Here is an 18,799-nt window from a genome sequence, read left to right as displayed (position 1 = left end):
CATTGTTGGGAAAATAGCAATATTTCTGGTGCTATAAAGTTGACATGTTTGGATTACTGAGGTCACGGGAACCTCTGTACATTGGCAGAGGGTGAAGTTTAATAGGCAATAAATTTGCAGGGCTTGGTAAAAATGACCAGGCCATTTTTAAGATTTATCAGAGAGTGAATTGGATCCATGAAGTGGAAAGGACAACATGGGTGAAGAATATGATAAGCATTCTTTCTCTGTCCCCACCCTAAGATGCAAGAAATCAACTACTGAGGAAATGGGGGTGACTAATAATAATAATAATAATAATGTCGGTATTTGTTAAGCGCTTACTATGTGCCGAGCACTGTTCTAAGCGCTGGGGCAGACACAGGGGAATCAGGTTGTCCCACGTGGGGCTCACAGTCTTCATCCCCATTTTACAGATGAGGTAACTGAGGCGCCGAGAAGTGAAGTGACTCGCCCACAGTCACACAGCTGGCAAGTGGCCGAGCCGGGATTCGAACTCATGACCTCTGACTCCAAAGCCCGTGCTCTTTCCACTGACCCACACTGCTTCTCTTAACTAAAGAATTGTACCCCTCCCAGGGTTGCACCTGAAGAGTTTCTAGAACTCTACCAGTCTCGACTAAAAGAAGGAGAGTCAAGCAGAGGCCATTCCATTCCTAGCTTGGACAGTGGCTAGCAAGTGGAAGGCAATCTGCTACAAGTCAAAACTCCCCTTTGCTGGGCAGCAGTGGCATGGGAGAGAGTTGAGGGCAGAGACTCAAGTTTACTATGCGGAAGGGGACGACGGTTAAACCGCTTCCATATTTTTACCAAGGAAACTCTATGGATACACTACCAGAACCATTGCAGATGGATATAGGGCGTTCTGGAACAGATGTGTTTGTGGAGTCACTGTGGGTCAGAGATGACTCAATGGTTCTGGACGACAACAAAGAATTGTATTCTGGTCAATTTTTTCATTAAATATTTCCAGATACTATTGACTGCGTCCAAATACAATTGTAGACAATAGATGGCAGCAGTGATGATGTAAGACAGAGGTGGATGTTGTAGAGAGGAGTCTGTTTGAAACTGAAATACTAGAGTATAACTGGTTCTATCCCCTCAGTTATCTGTCTCCTGAGCCAATATTTTAAAATAATATATTGCATTGACTATAGAAGACCAACTATATCTGAGAGTAATTCAAATCTATTCCTTGGAGAGCTATGATAATCCATAATTTGAGTGACTATCATTCATTTTAACAATCACATCCTATAAATCTTCCCTATTGTCATTAAAATGCAGATTCATAAGGCTTTTACTAGTTTATCATTTTAGGGAACGGATTCCAGGTAAGCTAGGGAAAGTAAATAAATGAATTCATTTGATGGTCAAAAATTAAGACTAGTTTCTCTGTACTGATTTGATAAAGATCAGTATTATGTTTTTACAAATCCTCTCAGCAGCAGGGTGTAGGACTATGTATGTAACACATCCTTAACACAACTTTATTGAGGATCATCCCTTAGAAAGACATTCTTTATCCTCTCAGGGTTGCATCTGGAGAGCTTCCAGTACTCTACCAGTCTCGACTATGGGAGGGAGAGTCAGGCAGAGGCCTACCCATTCCATCCTTAGTTTGGGCAGTGGCTAGCGAGTAGAAAGCAATCTGCTACAAGTCAAAACTCACTGTGCTGGGCAGCAGTGGCATGGGAGAGAGTTGAGGGCCGAGACTCAGGTTTACTGTGCAAAAGGAGGCAGTTGTCAACCACTTCTGTATTTTTACCAAGAAAACTCTATGGATACACTTCCAGAAAAATTGCAGATGGAGGTGGGGCTTTGTGGGAGAGATGTGCCATGACGTCGCTATGGGATGGAGATGACTTGTCAACATAGGACAAGATAAGACATTATCTGGCAAAAGATATTATTATTATTATAATATCCTTATTTTCCATCGGTAATTTGTAGGAGGTAACAGATTTGAAATGAGGAAGCAGCTTCTTTCCTGAGCTTTGCTGCTGTAAGAATCATTTTAGTTCAGAATGCTGCCTGACCTCACCTGCCAGCTTTAGCAGACAAGCTAATGACCACACAATCAATGGCTGTGGCTTGTCTTACTTGCTAGTTTAATCAGCTGAATGAATATCAGTGTGAGTGTCATCATGGTATATGAAACATATATGTATGTTTATTTAGTTGCCCTTTGTGTTTGAAGAAGGTGCCATTGATGGTGAAATCTGCTTATAGTTGTGACTGAGTCTGAATAGGCAAATGTGAGTCCCACAGTCCTGGCAATGCTCTCCTAAGCACTTAATAATAATGTTGGTATTTGTTCAGCGCTTACTATGTGCAGAGCACTGTTCTAAGCACTGAGGTAGATACAGGGTAATCAGGTTGTCCCACATAAGGCTCACAGTCTTCATCCCCATTTTACAGATGAGGGAACTGAGGCACAGAGAAGTGAAGTGACTTGCCCAAAGTCACACAGCTGACAAGTGGCGAAGCCAGGATTAGAGCACATGAACTCTGACTCCTAAGTCCATGCTCTTTCCATTAAGCCACGCTGCTTCTCTTAAAGCATTCTGCACAGCAAGTACACAATAAATACTATTGATAGACTGCTGTTGGTGGGCATAGTAAAAATATTGGCATGTGTAACAAAAAAGTCACCTCTCAGGGTCGCATCTGGAGAATTTCCAGTACTCTACCATTCTCGACTATGGGAAGGAGAGTCAGGGAGAGGCATAGCCATTCCATTCCTAGCTCGGGCAGTGGCTAGCGAGTGGAAGGCAATCTGCTACAAGTCAAAACTTACCTGTTCTAGGTAGCAGCGGCATGGGAGAGAGACGAGAGTGGAGACTCAGGTTTACTGCGTGGAAGGAGGCAATGGTAAAACACTTTTGTATTTTTACCAGGAAAACTCTATGGTTACGCTACCAGAATGATTGCAGATGGGACTGGGGCATTCTGGGACAGATGTGTCCATGGCATCTCTATGGGTCGGACACGACTCGACATCATAAAACAGTACGAAAAAGGTTCATAGTGATATCTTTGAACCATTTACACTGTACTCACAAATTCCTATTAATCCATGCTTATTCTTTTTTTTATGGTATGGCATTTACTATATGCCAGGAACTGGTCTAAGCACTGGGGTAGATACAAGCTAATCACATTGGACAGAGTCCATGTCCCACATAGGGCTCATAGTCTTCATCCCCATTTTATAAATGAGGGAACCGAGGGACAGAGAAGTGAAGTAACTTGCCTGAGGTCACCAGGCAGGAAAGAGGTGGAGATGGGACTAGATCCCAGGTCCTTTTGACTCCAGGCCCATGCTCTATCCACTAGACCATGGCGCTCAGTCTCAAGTGATTTGCCCTGAACATGAAGTTCTTCTGGAGCCTAACTCCCACTTTATAGAAGTGGGAGTGTAGTAAAGAAAGGGTGTGCTGTGAAGTTATGATGGATTGATTTTTGTGGGTTCTCTAGCTACAAGTGTATATTTCCAATTGAAATAAGATTGAACCCGCTGTGTGTTCTTGCTGGGTGGTTAATGATTGACTCAATAACTCATCCCCCAGTGGTAGGTATAATATGGGAATATACTAATCCAGGAAGGCAAATCTCTTTTAATCATTCATTTCATCGCTTTCAACTTGGCTAAACTGGGCCATGCTAAATACAATCTTTGCCCGGAAGGAAGCAATTACTTTCTAGGAGCATTTACCGCCATAGCATTCTCTCTCTCTATATGCCCATTAATCTAGCAGTAAGCGCATCACGTTTAAGGATGGGCTGTGGATGTCCATTTCTTCTGCCTATTATCCAGAAAATTCTTTATTATCTCCTTTTTGATTCACATCTGCGCACATAAGTGTTCAAAAAATATCACTGATTATGTAGTGTATTTGGACTAAGTTCATTTAGCGGAGCAGCATGGTCTAGTAGAAAGAGCACAGGCCTGAGAGTCTGAGGAAATGGGTTCTTATTCTGGCTCTGCCAAATGTCTGCTGTGTGACCTTGGGCAGCCACTTCACTTTTCTGTGCCTCAGTTACCTCATCTTTAAAATGGGGATTAAGTATGTGGGCCCCAGGTGGGGCAGGAACTGTATTCATTCATTCAATCAATCGTATTTATTGAGTGCTTACTATGTGCAGAGCACTGTACTAAGTGCTTGGAATATACAATCGGCAACAGGCACAATCCCTGCCCAACAATGGGCTCACAGTCTAAATGGACAAGGCAGACAACAAAACAAAGTGGAATAAAACAAAACAAGTAGTCTGGCATAAATATCATCAAGATAAATAGAATCATAGATATATGCACATCATTAACAAAATAGGATAAATAATATATAGAAATATGCACAAGTGCTGTAGGGAGGGGAAGGGGGAAGAGCAGAGGAGGGAGTAGGGGGAATGGGGAGGAGAGAAGGAGCAGAGAGAAAGGGAGGGCTCAGTCTGGGAAGGCCTCCTGGGGGAGATGAGCTCTCAGGGCTTTGAAGAGGGGAAAAGAGCTAGTATTTCCAACCTGATTACTTTGTATCTACCCCAGGACTTAGTGCTTGGCAAATACCACAATTATTATTATCATTAATTATCATATATTTTTAAGTTTTCAACTTTCTGTTAATGATTTGCACATCTATACACTTACACAATAAGTCCATTTGGATTTGTCACTTTTACCATGAGGCTATGAAAAGGCACATATGAAAGTCAGATATTAATAATAGTAATATTTGTTAAAGAGTTAATATATGCCAAGCACTGTATTAAGCTCTGGTATAGATACAAGACAATTAGGTCCCACATGGGGCTCATGTTATAAGCAGGAGGGAGAACAAGTACTGAATCCCCATTTTGCAGTTGAGGGAACTGAAACTCAGAGAAGCTGTGACTTGTCCAAGGTCTCACAGCAGTTATGGGGAGAAATCTGGATTTGCACCCAGGTCCTCTGACTCCCAGGCCCATGGTTTTTCCACTAGGCCATGCTGCTCAAGTACTTTTCACATGAGCGAGTTCTGTCTCACACACCCATAGGCCAAATACTTTTTCTGGGCAACACTACAAAATTTAATCCATACATGTTAATAATGATCTAGGTGCCAAATGGTTTTTGTTTATGATAATTAACATGTTTATCATTCCATGAAAGAAACTCTCAAGGCAAATTAGCATAGGCTGAGAGGATTCAGACAGCCTAAAGGTTTGAATGTTCAGCAGAAACTGCAACTCTGCCTCACTGCCCTAACAATGGCTTTTTTCAGTTACTTTCAGTCATTAGATGCTCCATGTGGGAAGAGCTGGTATGTGTTTGGATGGAAAAATATTTGGGGGAACTGATGGGTTTGTGAAATATTTTTGGAAGGTTAAGAGATCTTGGATCTCTAGACTTCACTGAGGCAAAAATGAACTATAAAATTAATTTTAACTGTTCTGAGACAAAAATGTTGACTCTAATACTTTTTTTAAAAAATCTACCATCCCTGTGCCCCCTTTCCTCCCCTTTCCCATTCACTTTCCCATTTCCTTCCCTTTCTTTGTCACATTCTCTTCCAATCTTTCCTATTTATTGAGTACCTACTATATGTAAATACTGAGCTAAGCACTTGGGAGAGTAAAATAGAATTAGTAGACAGGATCCCTGATCTCAAGGAGCTGACTGGGCTGTGGAATTATGACCATTTAAGGGTTTAGGTGGTGCAAAGGGGTGGAGGTAGCAGTTGGGAGATATTTGCTGCTAGGTTACTTGGGAAAGGCCTCCTAGAGGAGATGTGATTTCAAAGGAGTTCTGAAAATGATCCAAGCACCTGCCCTATCCCACCCTGACTACTGCATCTTCCTCCTCACTGATCTCCTGGCCTCTTGTTTCACCCCACTCCAGTTCATACTTCTCTCTGTTGCACGGATCATTTGTCAACAAAAGAGTTCGGTCCATGATCTTGAACTCATCAAGAATCTCTACTAGCTGCCCATTCACATCTGCATCTAGCAGAAACCCCTTAACATTGGCTTTAAAGCATTCCATCAGCTAGCCCCATTCTACCTCACCTCACTGATCTACTATAGCCCAGCCCTCCCACTCTGCTCCCCTAGTACTAGCTTGTTGACTGTGCTCCGATCCCATCTATCTCACTGCTGACCCCTTTCCCAAATCCACCCACTAACCTGGAACTTCCTTGCCATCCGTATTCACCAGACCACCACTCTGTCCACCTTCAAAGCATTAATAAGGTCACATCTTCTCCAAGAGGCCTTTCCCAATTAAGCCCTCTTTTCCCTGGCTTGCTCTCCCTTCTGCATCATCTATGCATTTAGATCTATCATCTTTGGACATTTGATATTCATCCCTTCCTAACCCCTCAGCATCTATGTACATATCTTTAAATTATATATTTAAAATCACTTATTTACTCATATTAATATCTGTCTCCCCCAGTAGACTGTAAACTCATTATGTGTCTGCTAATTTTGTTGTGTCGTACTCTCCCAAGCACTTAGTACAGTGCTTTGCACATAGTAATCATCCAATAAATACCATTGATTGATTCATCTGTCTGTTATTGAGTCGAAGAGAGTCTCAAGTGATGGGAAAGCCTTATGAAAAGGATTAATGTAGAAGAGACAAGAATGAGGCACAGTGAGAAGGTTGGTTTGAGAGGATTGAAGACTAAGAGATAGGGGTAAATTAGAGTGGATAAGTAGGAGAGAGCTAATGGGAGTGTCTTAAAGTTGATGGTCAAGAGTTTTTTCTTGATGTGTAGAAAAATGGGCAAACATTGGAGGAAGTTTCACTAAGTAGCAAGAAGCAGTATGGTCAAGTGGCAAGAGCATGGACCCTGGGAGTCTGAAGATCTGTGGTCTAATCTTTGCTCTCTAGCATTTTTTTTAATGGTGTTTAAGTGTTTACTGTGTGCCAGGCATTCTACTAAGTGCTTGAGTTGAAACAAGGTAATCAGATTGTACACAGTTCATATGCCACATGGGACTCACAGGATTAATCCCCATTTTGCAGATGTGGTAACTGAGGCAGAGAGAAGTGAAGTGCCCAAGGTCAATAGCAGACTTGCTGTGGATCTGGGACTAGAACCCAGATCCTTCTGACTCCCAGGCCCATGCTCTATTCACTGGGCCATGCCGTTTCTGTGTGTTTTAGTGGAAAGGCTGCTTCTACTTCTCTGAATTTTGCTCATATCAATCAATAAATGGTATTTATTGAACACTTTCCATGTGCAGATCACTGGTCTAAGTGCTTGGGAGAGTATAATACAACAGAATTAGCAGACACGTTCCCTGCTCATAATGAACCCATCTGCATTTCTAAACAAAAATAGAATGTTTCTGTGATTAGAAATGTTCTCATTAATAGCATTTTCTCTGTTGCATTATGAACATTTTCATGATGATTCCCGCTTTTCTCTCTTTACTATCTTTTTGTAGTGACATTTGCACTTTAATAGGAAGGGATCAAGTTTTTCTAGATGCAACAGTGATGCAGGTGATTTTACCACATGTTTTTTGCCCCTGTTTTCCTCATCTTCCTTAACCAAATGACTCAGGGTAACTCTTCAACCAGAATGTTTTGAGTCATTTATAAATGGCTAGGTAGAAAAGGATCTTTATCAGGAAAAGTAATCTTCAGGAGTGAACGAGAAAGAGAGATTGGATGGAGAAGAGAAGCATTAGAATAATCATACTATCTGACTCTAATCCCTACAAATTGAAGCAGTGTGGCTCAGTGGAAAGAACCCGGGCTTGGAAGTCAGAGGTCATGGGTTCGAATGCCTGCTCTGCCACTTTTCAGCTTACTGTGGGCAAGTCACTTAACTTCTCTGTGCCTCAGTTACCTCATCCGTAAAATGGGGATTAAGACTGTGAGCCTCACGTGGGACAACCTGATTACCCTGTATCTACCCCAGCACTTAGAACAGTGCGCTGCCCTAGTAAGCGCGTAACAAATACCAATATTATTATTACAGGCAATCTCCAGAGAGGCATTGGACAGTTAGGATTGCAATGTATAGAAGGGAGGCAAGAAGATGCTTAGATCATTATGAACCCCTCTGTCACAGCAGCATTATGTCCTGTTAATTATTCAGAAAAAAGACAAAAAAAAAAAGACATAGCTCCCCAAGTTAATCAGCAACTCTTTTCTTCATTCTTTATGGTATTGGTTAAGCACTTACTATGTGCCAGGTACTGTATTAATCCCTAGAGTAGATACAAGCTAAACTGGATGGACTCAGTGCATGTCCCATATGGGGTTCACAGTCTTAATCTCAATTTTACAGATGAGATAACTGAGACAAAGAAGAAGCTGCAGAAAATCACCTTGGCTTAGTGGAAAGAGCATAGGCCTGAGAGTCAGAGGTTGTGTGTTCTAATCCTGACTCTGGCACTTATCAGCTGTGTGACTTTGGGCAAGTCACTTACCTTCTCTGTGTCTACCTCCTCTGTAAAATGGGGATGAAGACTGTGAGCCCCACTTGGGACAACTTGATTACCTTGTATCTATCCCAGCACTTAGAACAGTGCTTGGCACATAGTAGGGCTTAACAAATACCACCATTATCATTATTAACTATTAAGTGAAGTAACTTGCCCAAGGTCACACAGTAGTCAAGTTGCAGAGCTGGGTTTAGAACCCACGTCCTTCTGACTCCCTGGCCCTTGTTCTACCCATTAGGCAATACTGTGTCTCAGAGTTGATACTGTTATTGAGTTGTTTAACTTAGGGAAGGAGTATGGCCTAATGGACTTCTGTGAGACCTTGAGCAAGTCATTAAACCTGTATGTGTCTATTGGATTATCTGTAAAATAGGGCTGAAATACCTGTTCATTCATTCATTCAGTAGTATTTATTGAGCACTTACTGTGTGAAGAGCACTGTACTCGGCACTTGGAAAGTACAATTCGGCAAATAGAGACAATCCCTACCCAACAATGGGCTCACAGTCTCCCTCTTAAACTGAGAATCACATGTGGGACAGGGACTGTCTCTGATATATTAATAATAATTGTGGTATTTGTTAAGCGCTTACTGTGTGGCAGGCACTGTACTAAGCATTAGGGTGGACACAAGCAAATCGGGTTGGACACAGTTCCTGTTCCATGTGGGGTTCACCTTCTCATTCCCCATTTTACAGATGAGGGAACTGAGACCCAGAGAAGTGAAGTGACTAGATATGATTTTCCTACACTTACCCCTGCACTTGGCATAAAAGTCACATAAATTACATTGTAATTATTTCCTAAGCAATATACTTTTCCCAGTTGCAAAGAAAGAAAGGGCATAGGGGTACAGAGAGGGAAAGACCAAAGGCACGCTGTTGCATCTTTTCTCCATGCAACAGGAAGTCGTGTTTTACTACTTTTACAAGTTAAAGAGGAACAAATAAAAAAAATCCCCCAGAGTAATCATAATAATAGTAATTATGGTACTTGTTAAGCACTTAATATGTGCCAAGGATTGTTCTTCGGGCTGGGGTAGTTACACATTAAACAGGTTGGATGCAGTCCCAGTCCGAAATGGGACTCACACTCTTAATCCTCATTTTATAGATGAGGGAACTGATGCCCAGAGAAGTGAAATGACTTGCCCAAGGTCATAGAGCAGGCATGTGGCAGAGCCAGAATTAGAACCTAGGTCCTCTGACTCCCAGACCCGTGCTCTATCCACTAGGCCACCATAGATACATTCAGAATAAATGAAAAGATCTGCTAAGGTGACCGACATGGTAGAAAGAGTGGTGATTAATTAGGGAAGGACTTTTGGTGGAGATGGTTCTTTTAGGAGGCTTTAAAGATAGGGAGGATGTGATTTGATGTATTTGAGGAGGGAGAGAGTTCCATGGATGGGAAAAGTATAAGCAATGCTGTGGAGATGGGTGAATCTTTGGAGAGGTTCAGGTAGAAGATAAGCTTGTAAATTGTGAAGAGAAAGAATAGGAGAAGAGAGCAATTAGTAAGAGAGGCATTGGCGGAGAACCTAAAATCCAGTGGATAGGACTTTTTGTTTAAAGTGGAGAGAAAGAAATAGTCATTAGAGATTTGTAAAAGAAGAAAGCTGGGGGTCATTTTTCATTTTTTCCTCCAGTCCTCAATGCATTTAGCAGGTTCAGACAGAAAGCTCCTCCAAATGCTGGACAGCACGAAAGTGCCATCCAACATAGAATGCAATTTTGACATTAGCTAAAAACTTCATTCTCTTGCTCCTAGAACATTCATTCAATAGTATTTACTGAGCACTTACTATGTGCCGAGCACTGTACTAAGCACTTGGAATGTACAATTTGGCAACAGATAAAGACGATTCCTGCCCAATAATGGGCTCACAGTCTAAATGGAAGAGACAGACCACAAAGCAAAACAGAATAAAATGCAACAAAACAACATCATATGTGACAGTTTGGTTGCATCATGTTAATAAGGACAGAGTCAGGAAAGATACTGAGTTGGGGTTTCGGAGCATCTTCTGGAGAAGGTCAGGTAAGATGAAGATTGAGAAGGGACATGCTGGACATCTATAGAATCATGGAGGGTGAGGACAAAGTGAACACAGAATTGGTAGCCATCAGATCCCAAAATACCAGAATTTTGGGGGCACCCATTAAAGCTTAAAGGAGATAGATCAAAATCTTCACCAAGCTGGTGCTAAGTATTGTGAATTTATTCCTACAGGAAACTGTGCAGGCAGAAAATACCAATATGTTCGAAACTGAAAATAGCACCAGATGATGTAGATGGCAGAAACATCAGTAAGGCAGCACTGTCCTTGTCTGGGACAAGGATTCTCAGACTTCAGCTACATAGTAATCAACCAATTTTATTTTGCCCACAGGTTTCTGTTTAGCCCTTTCAGCTACACCACCACACACTGGTAAAATGGTATCCTCTTCAAATACAAAAATCAGACAAGTAGATAGGTAGATTAGAGATAGTGGGAGGTATTGAGAGATACATCGAGCGATAATAAAGACAGAGCTCATTTCTGAGCTCTTCTAACAGTACGTTTCACCTAGTGGTTGCTCAGTAAGTACTTTTTCTACTACAACTAGACTGTAAGCTCCTTATGGTCAGGGAATGTGTTTATTGTTATATTCAATAGTATTTATTGAGCGGTTACTATGTCAGAGCAGTGTACTAAGGGCTTGAAATGTACAATTCGGCAACAGATAGAGACAATCCCTGCCCAATGAGGGGCTCCCAGTCTAATTTGGGGAGACAGATGGCAGAGCAAAACAGAACGAAACAAAAACAAGACAACATTATCACGATAAATATTGTTCTCTCCCACTTAGTACACAGTCAGTGCTCAATAAATAGTATTGAATAAATATTAGAGAGATAGGAGACAGACAGCTTTAAGGACACAAAGAGAATCTGCAAAGAGTTTGACCCTCAAGTACTGCTGCCTCTAGTTGTTTGTTGCATCCTCACAATGTGCTTCTTCAGCCTGGACTGAGGATGTGCCTGCAGGAAGTCCTGCCCTAGGCAGAGGAAGCAATGAGAAGAAAGAGGAGACAAAGACTAGAGTGGCAAGCACAGAGAGGACCTAAAATCCTCAGATATTGCAGGGAGTTTTCCCCGCACATGACTCACTAAAGAGATGCCACCCCCTTCAAAGGTGCCGCCAAAATCAACATTTTCAAGAAGGACAGGGAAAGCTCCTTGAGGGTAGAGATTGTGTTTAATAATTCTATTAATCAATTATTGAACACTTACTATGTGCAGAACACTGTATGAAGTACTTAGGAGAGTAGGATACACTCAGGCAGCGTGGCTCAGTGGAAAGAGCACGGGCTTGGGAGTCAGAGGTCATGAGTTCGAATCCCGGCTCTGCCACTTGTCAGCTGTGTGACTGTGGGTAAGTCACTAAGCTTCTCTGTGCCTCAGTTACCTCATCTGTAAAATGGGGATTAACTGTGAGCCTCACGTAGGACAACCTGATTACCCTGTATCTACCCCAGGGCTTAGAACAGTGCTCGGCACATAGTAAGGGCTTAACAAATACCAACATTATTATTATTAAGTTGGAAGACCTGATTCCTGCCCTCAAGGAGCGAGAAGCAGCATGGCCTAGTGGAAAGAGCATGGGTCTAGGAATCAAAGGACTTGGATTCTAATCTCCGTGCTGCCACTTGTCTTCTGTGTGACCTTGGGTGAGTCACTTAACTTCTCTGTGCTTCAGTTACTTCATCTGTAAAATGGGGATTAAGACTGTAAACCCCACATAATAATAATGTTGGTATTTGTTAAGCGCTTACTATGTGCAGAGTACTGTTCTAAGCACTGGGGTAGATAGAGGGGAATGAGGTTGTCCCACGTGAGGCTCACAGTCTTCATCCCCATTCTACAGATGAGGGAACTGAGGCACAGAGAAGTGAAGTGACTTGCCCACAGTCACACAGCTGACAAGGGGCAGAGTCGGGATTCGAACCTATGACCTCTGACTCCCAAGCCAGAGCTCTTTCCACTGAGCCACGCTGCTTCTCTATCCCACAAGGGATATGAACTGTATTCAACCTGATTAGCTTGTTTCTGCCCAGCATTTAGAACAGTGCCGGCCACATAGTAAAAGCTTAGCTAATACAATAAAAGAAGGGGCTTACAGTCAAGAGGGGAGACAGGCATTAAAATGAATTACAGATAGGGGAACTAGAGCACTGTATTCTCCCAAGTGCTTTTAGGGTATTCTGCAGCCAGTAAGTGTTCAATAATTGATTGATTGGGGAAAATACAGGGTAATCAACCAATTTTCCATTACCCACAACCTTCTATTTAGCCAGAGAACACATTTCTGATTAACATAGTTAACTGTGTGCTATTTGGATCAGTTTGGCTTCAGAAGTAGGGTGGCCTAATGGAGAGAGCATGGGCGTGGGAGTCAGAAGGACCTGGGTTCTAATCCCAGCTCCACCACTTGTCTGCTGTCGGACCTTGGGCAAGTCACTTCTCTGTGCCTGTTCCCTCATCTATAAAATGGGGATTAAGACTGTGAACCCTATGTGGGACAGGGGCTGTGTCCCACCTGATCACCTCGTATCTACCCCACCGCTTAGTACAGTGCGTGGGACATAATAAGCACTTAACAAATATCATAAAAAAGATCAAATGGTGGCACTGCAGATATATTTACAGCATGACAGAGGCACATAAAGCACAGAGAGTTACACCAAGCCTTTCATACTTTGTTTACTGACTTTACAAAAGCATCTGACACATTAACAGACTACAGTCTTAAAAAATTCTAGGCAGATTTGGCAGTGTTGAGATATTCACTGTGATTCATTCGCTACTCTATGATGGAATGAATGGCTGGCTGACTCAAAGTTGGAAGAACGTTTTCTAACTTTTTCCCCAACACTGTCAGAGTGAAGCAGGACTGGTGGTATTTTCAATCAATCAGTGGTATTTATTGAGTGCTTACTGTGTGAAGAGCTCTGTACTAAGCCTTGGGAAGTACAGCACCAACAGCGGTGTTAGGTCCGATGCTCACAAGGAGCTTCGACTCCAGTCAAACATATTTAATGCTGCAAAGCTAGAGGATGCAGAGACTGATCTGAAAACTTTGTCTGGACATGCTTCTGAATCCTCAACAGCCCATGAGAATCTTCTCAAGCCTTAGAGATAATCGTTCAAGAACCGCAGATGACTGTCCTCTATGGGGGGACATATACAATCTCCTCTCAAGCCAATCTCCTCTCTGGGCCTTGATCTCATCTCTCACAGCTGACCACTTGCTCATATTTTCCCTTCCCTTCCAGCACTTAGAACTGTGCTTGGCACGTAGTAAACATTTAACAAATGCCATTATTATTATTATTATTCTGCCCACTCAGCAGATCACTGATATCCCCTTCTTTAAAACCCCCTTGAAACTATATTTTTTTCCAGGAGGCCTTTCCTGATTCAACTTTTATCTCCTCATCCTATTTCCCTTTCTAAGGTCACTTCAGCCTTTCTGCATAATCTAAACACTTGGATATTCACAATCTAGGCACTTGGGAGAATACAATACAAGAGAGTTTAAAGAAGCAATCCCTGCCCTCAACAAGTTCACAGTATGGTATCAGAGACAGAAACTAAAAATGATTACAGGTAGGGGAAGCAACCCCCTCCCAGGGTTGCATCTGGAGAGTTTCCAGTACTTTACCAGTCTCGACTATGGGAGGGTGAGTCAAGCAGAGTCCTATCCATTCCATTCCTAGTGTGGGTAGTGGCTAGTGAGTGGAAGGCAATCTGTTACAAGTCAAAACTCACCTGTGCTGGGCAGCAGCAGCATGGGAGAGAGTTGAGGGCAGAGACTCAAGTTCATTCATTCGATAGTATTTATTGAGCGCTTACTATGTGCAGAGCACTGTACTAAGGGCTTGGAATGTGCAATTCGGCAACAGATAGAGACAATCCCTGCCCACTGCTGGGCTTACAGTCTAATCGGGGGGAGACAGATGGACAAAAACAACAGCAATAAATAGAATCAAGGGGATGTACCCCTCATTAACAAAATAAATAGGGTAATAAAGATATATACAAATGAGCTTGATTAACTTGTATTTACTCCACTGCTTAGAGGAGGCTTGGCACATGGTAAGAGCTTGACAAATGCCGCTTACGCCACTTCTTCTTGTTACCCACTTTATTATATGGTACTCTCCAAAGCACTCCATCACTCATATTTATTGAGCATTTACTGTGTGCAGAGCACTGTACTGAGCCCCGGGGAGAGTACAGTGTTACAGAGTTCCGCAAGTTTACCACTTCTGGAATTTTACCAAGAAAATTCTATGGATACACTACCAGAGCAGTTGCATGTGGAGGTGGGGCGTTCTCGGAGAGATGAGTCCATGGAGTTACTATGGGTCCGAAACGACTCGATAGCATAAGAGAATACAAGGAAAAGCCACCAGGTGTGTAGATATGTATATAAGCGCTATGAGGAGGAGGGTTGGGGTGAGGACTCAATACATGTCACTGGTACCACGTGGGTTTCCACCTCAGGATCTTTGCCTCCTGTGCCCAGGGCAACACTGTCTTCTATCTTTTACCAAATTGTACATTCCAAGTGGTTAGTACAGTGCTCTGCACATAGTAAGCTCTCAGTAAATACGATTGAATGAATGAATCAGTGGTATTCATCAAGCACTTACTGAAGCTTATTGTGAGGTAGCGGCTTCAAACGAGAGGCAGCATTTAACTGAGGGCCAAGAACCTAGTGCTGTGGAGTGTCATCACAGGGGTCTAATGTTACCCCAGGCCCCACACGGGAGGCAGAACAACATAGTGGAAAGAACACTTGACTGAGAGTCAAGGGAGCAGTGCTCTTGCCTACTGTGTGATCTAGGAAAAGTCATTTAACTCTACCGGCCCTTAGTTTCCCTCATCTGTAAAATGGTTTTGGTCTCTCCCCATCTGAGACTGTAGCTATCTGTGGGACAGGGATTGTGTCTTGTGTAATTATCTTGTGGCCAATTAGTACAAAGGGGTCATGATCTCAGGCCAAGCACCATTTACCAAAAGGACTTGTTAGTTTGGAAAGTCTTGCCCTCACCTTGTTTCCCTTGCTTTTGACATATATTTTTAGCTGAGGATCCCTGGAAAAAAAGGAAAAGAAATAAAGAAGAATCATTTGGCTGCTTCAAGCGCTTAGAACATTAATGGAAAGGAAGGAGAGAAAGGAATCAGAGCTCAACACCACTGAAGACCACAAGGAAAGCAAACTAATTGTAAGTAATAATGGTGGTGTTTGTTAAGAACTTACTATGTGCCAGGCACTGTACTGAGCACTGGGGTGGATAACAAGCAAATTGGGTTGAACACAGTCCCTGTCCCACACGGGACTCACAGTCTCAATCCCCATTTTACAGATGAGGTATCAGAGGCCCGGAGAAGTCAAGTGACTTGCCCAAGGTCACAAAGCAGACAGGTAGCGGGGCTCCCAGGCCCGTGGTCTATCCACTTCACCTTGCTGCTTCTCAAGCTAATGTGGCAAATGTTGGCAATCCTCATGAATGGCCCTAAGGAGGCTATGTACAACCCCCTCTCCCCACTCCTCCCACCCCTACATATACTCACCTGAAAATTAACATGTGCAAAATGGTAAGACACTGACACTACCAGTTCTGGAGCTCCGGCCAGCTAATTACCTTCTTATGTCTTCTCTGCAAGTGGGATCAATTATTTCAATCTCTCGGCAGGGGACATTAAAACCAAAGTTATTTTTAGGGGAAATAAATTCTGACATTCAAGATGCAAGAATCACCATTCCTCAGGTAGCTGAGGGAAAATGGAAGGCCCGCCAAATCTGTTGAAAAGCTAGATTCTAAGGTTTACCTTGAGATCAAAGGGAAAGGCAGAAATAGAGAGGAGCAGGACAGAGGTTGGAATATACAGCTCTGAATGGGCACCCTTTGAAGGGACTCTAGCATCACATACAGTTCTGTTCTTTATACTCAGCTACTACACTACGAAGAGGCCCTGGCTGTCTTGGATATTGTTATTGTCAAGCTAATAAATGGGCTTAGATGGGTGGAGAGGCTGTGGCTAGCCTGAAAAAACAGAAAAGCCGATTCCTTATCGGAAACGATTAATGCAGATACACTTTCTCTTGTCTGTGGAAAATCTACTGAAACAGATAAAAAGATTTACAATTTAAAATTAGCTATACCAGATTTGGGAAACCTGAATTCTGGGTTTTCATGCTATTTTGTAATTCTTTAAGCCCCAGTCCCGTTGCTTTACTGCATTTATTGTCTTCGCCAATAAACCAATTCATTTTCTTTTATAAAGAGTTTATTTTTCTAGAGGAGTATAGCTCAAGCTGGAAGTTCACCGTTTATTTCATTACCCAAATTTACCAATTTAGAGTCCCAGCAGAGGCCAAATCATTCCAAACCAAAGTGCCTAAGAGGCCGGTACTTCACTGACATCTTGGTCAATGGGAGCCCCTTATGGGTATGTGAGAAGGCATTGCCTCCTGGTTCAACCAGCGTAATGCCTAAGACACAGTTTTGCAGAGACAGGGAAAATGTCAGCTTTTTGGTAATGGCCACCTGCCAGCCCACACAGAGATACGACACTGAACAGGCCCTCGCTTCAATTCTTCCCATCTCCTTGTCCATCCCGTGATGAATTTATAAGCATTTATCACTTACTAATATGAATGTCCATATAACGTAGTGATTTTCTTTCTTCCCTATTTTATCTCTAGATGGCTCTGCCAATGCAGTTTAACAATTACTAATGAGATAGTAACTTCATTTCATAAATATTTGGAGGAAATTGAAATGGTTCTTATTTTAGTCCTGACTGGAGTGATTTGGAACCAACATATATAGGAGCAGGAGAGAATATTTGCTGTCGTTCCAAAAATTATAATGCTATTCCCCCTTGTATATTTGGAGGGCATGATATTTTATTTGAAGAGTGTGCAGGCTATTAAGAAGAAAGATAAGTGAGTTTGTGCAGGCAAATAAAGAAATGACTGGGTATGTTTGTGTGGGGAGGCGGGGGGAGGGGAGAACTATTTCAGTTCAAAGAATGTTTCTAAAGCAACAGGGACTAGTGGAAAGGTCTGGAAGTCAGCGGAGACATGAGTTCTAATTCCAGCTCCTCCACATGCTGGCTATGTGACTTTGGGCAAGTCATTTCACTTCTTTGTGCCTTATTTTCTCATATGTAAAATGGGGATTAAATACCTGATCTCCCTCTCACTTAGACTATGAGCCCTAAGTGAGAGAAGGACTGTGTCCAATCTGATTATCTTGTATCTACCTCTGTGCTGAATACCCTGCTTAGTACATAAACACTTAACAAATACCACAATTATTAATATTCCATAGTAGTATAAATTCCAGTCAATATAAATTATTCCAGTAATATAAGGAATATACGGGTGTCTCTGGAACAAGAATTAATAAGGCAGAATTGTAGGGCTGAGAGGAATGAGTACCTAGAAAAGGGCCAACAGAAGAAGGACTGTTGAGAAGTTTAGAACTCTCTTTTGGAGGAGAAGACAAAATAGAATTGAAACATAAAACTGAAGATGGTATAAAGAAGACTAAAATTTCAGAAGCTTTGGAAGTGGTTGTATGAAAAAATGGCTTTAGCTACTGCCTCCACACGGATAATTCCTAAATCTATTTTTCAGCCTCTCATAATCTATAATCCCACATTTCCTCTTGCCTCCAGGACATCTCCACTTGCAGGCCCCTCTGGTGCTTCAAACATAACCTTTCTAAAACTGAACTTGTCATCTTTTCTCCCCCTTCATCTGCCCTCCCCCCCAACCAACTTTTCCTCTTGCAACCTTGTTGTCACCCTTATTCCTCACTATCTTTCAACACCCACATCCAGTCAACTGCTAAATTCTACTGGTCTTTTCTATGCAATCTTTCCTGCATTTGGCCCTTCCTCTCCACCCAAACAGCTGCCACACTGCTCCATATCATGGTTATGCTACTGGATCATAGTAGATCATACTGGATTAGTCTCCTTTCTAACCTCCCATCATCCAGACTCTCCCCACTTCAGGCCCTACTGTACAACATGACATGGTTCAACTTGCTGAAGACTCAACTTGCTCAGGACTCATCTCTCCACTTATCCAAAACCTCCCAACGCTGCCCATCTCACTCAACTTTGAGCAGAAATTCCTTACCCTTGGGTCCCAGGATCTTCATCAGGCATTTCTTCACCTGCCTAATTCAGACTCTATCTCCTCCCAATCTTACTTTCGACTGTGACTTTTTACCTCCACTCCATTATCATGCTGTTAACCCAATGTGGAACGCCTCAAACC

The 18,799-nt window shown here is 42.4% G+C and overlaps 4 non-coding genes across 4 annotated transcripts; all 4 read left to right on the top strand.

The window, feature by feature from the left end:
• Nucleotides 1-569: 569 nt before the first annotated feature.
• On the top strand, nt 570-702 carry LOC114812596. The gene has a single exon (XR_003760247.1). It is a non-coding gene; the product is annotated as a small nucleolar RNA SNORA7 (small nucleolar RNA).
• An 825-nt stretch (nt 703-1,527) lies between these two features.
• Nucleotides 1,528-1,665, top strand: LOC114812707. Its single transcript, XR_003760358.1, has one exon. It is a non-coding gene; the product is annotated as a small nucleolar RNA SNORA7 (small nucleolar RNA).
• A 990-nt stretch (nt 1,666-2,655) lies between these two features.
• LOC114812705 lies at nt 2,656-2,793 on the top strand. Its single transcript, XR_003760356.1, has one exon. It is a non-coding gene; the product is annotated as a small nucleolar RNA SNORA7 (small nucleolar RNA).
• Nucleotides 2,794-14,114: 11,321 nt separating this feature from the next.
• On the top strand, nt 14,115-14,252 carry LOC114812466. The gene has a single exon (XR_003760119.1). It is a non-coding gene; the product is annotated as a small nucleolar RNA SNORA7 (small nucleolar RNA).
• The last annotated feature ends 4,547 nt before the right edge of the window (nt 14,253-18,799 follow it).

Source organism: Ornithorhynchus anatinus, chromosome 5, assembly GCF_004115215.2.
Source record: "Ornithorhynchus anatinus isolate Pmale09 chromosome 5, mOrnAna1.pri.v4, whole genome shotgun sequence".
Taxonomy (NCBI): domain Eukaryota; kingdom Metazoa; phylum Chordata; class Mammalia; order Monotremata; family Ornithorhynchidae; genus Ornithorhynchus; species Ornithorhynchus anatinus.
Note: the sequence above shows the minus strand (reverse complement) of the source record. Positions and strands in the feature narration are given on the sequence as shown.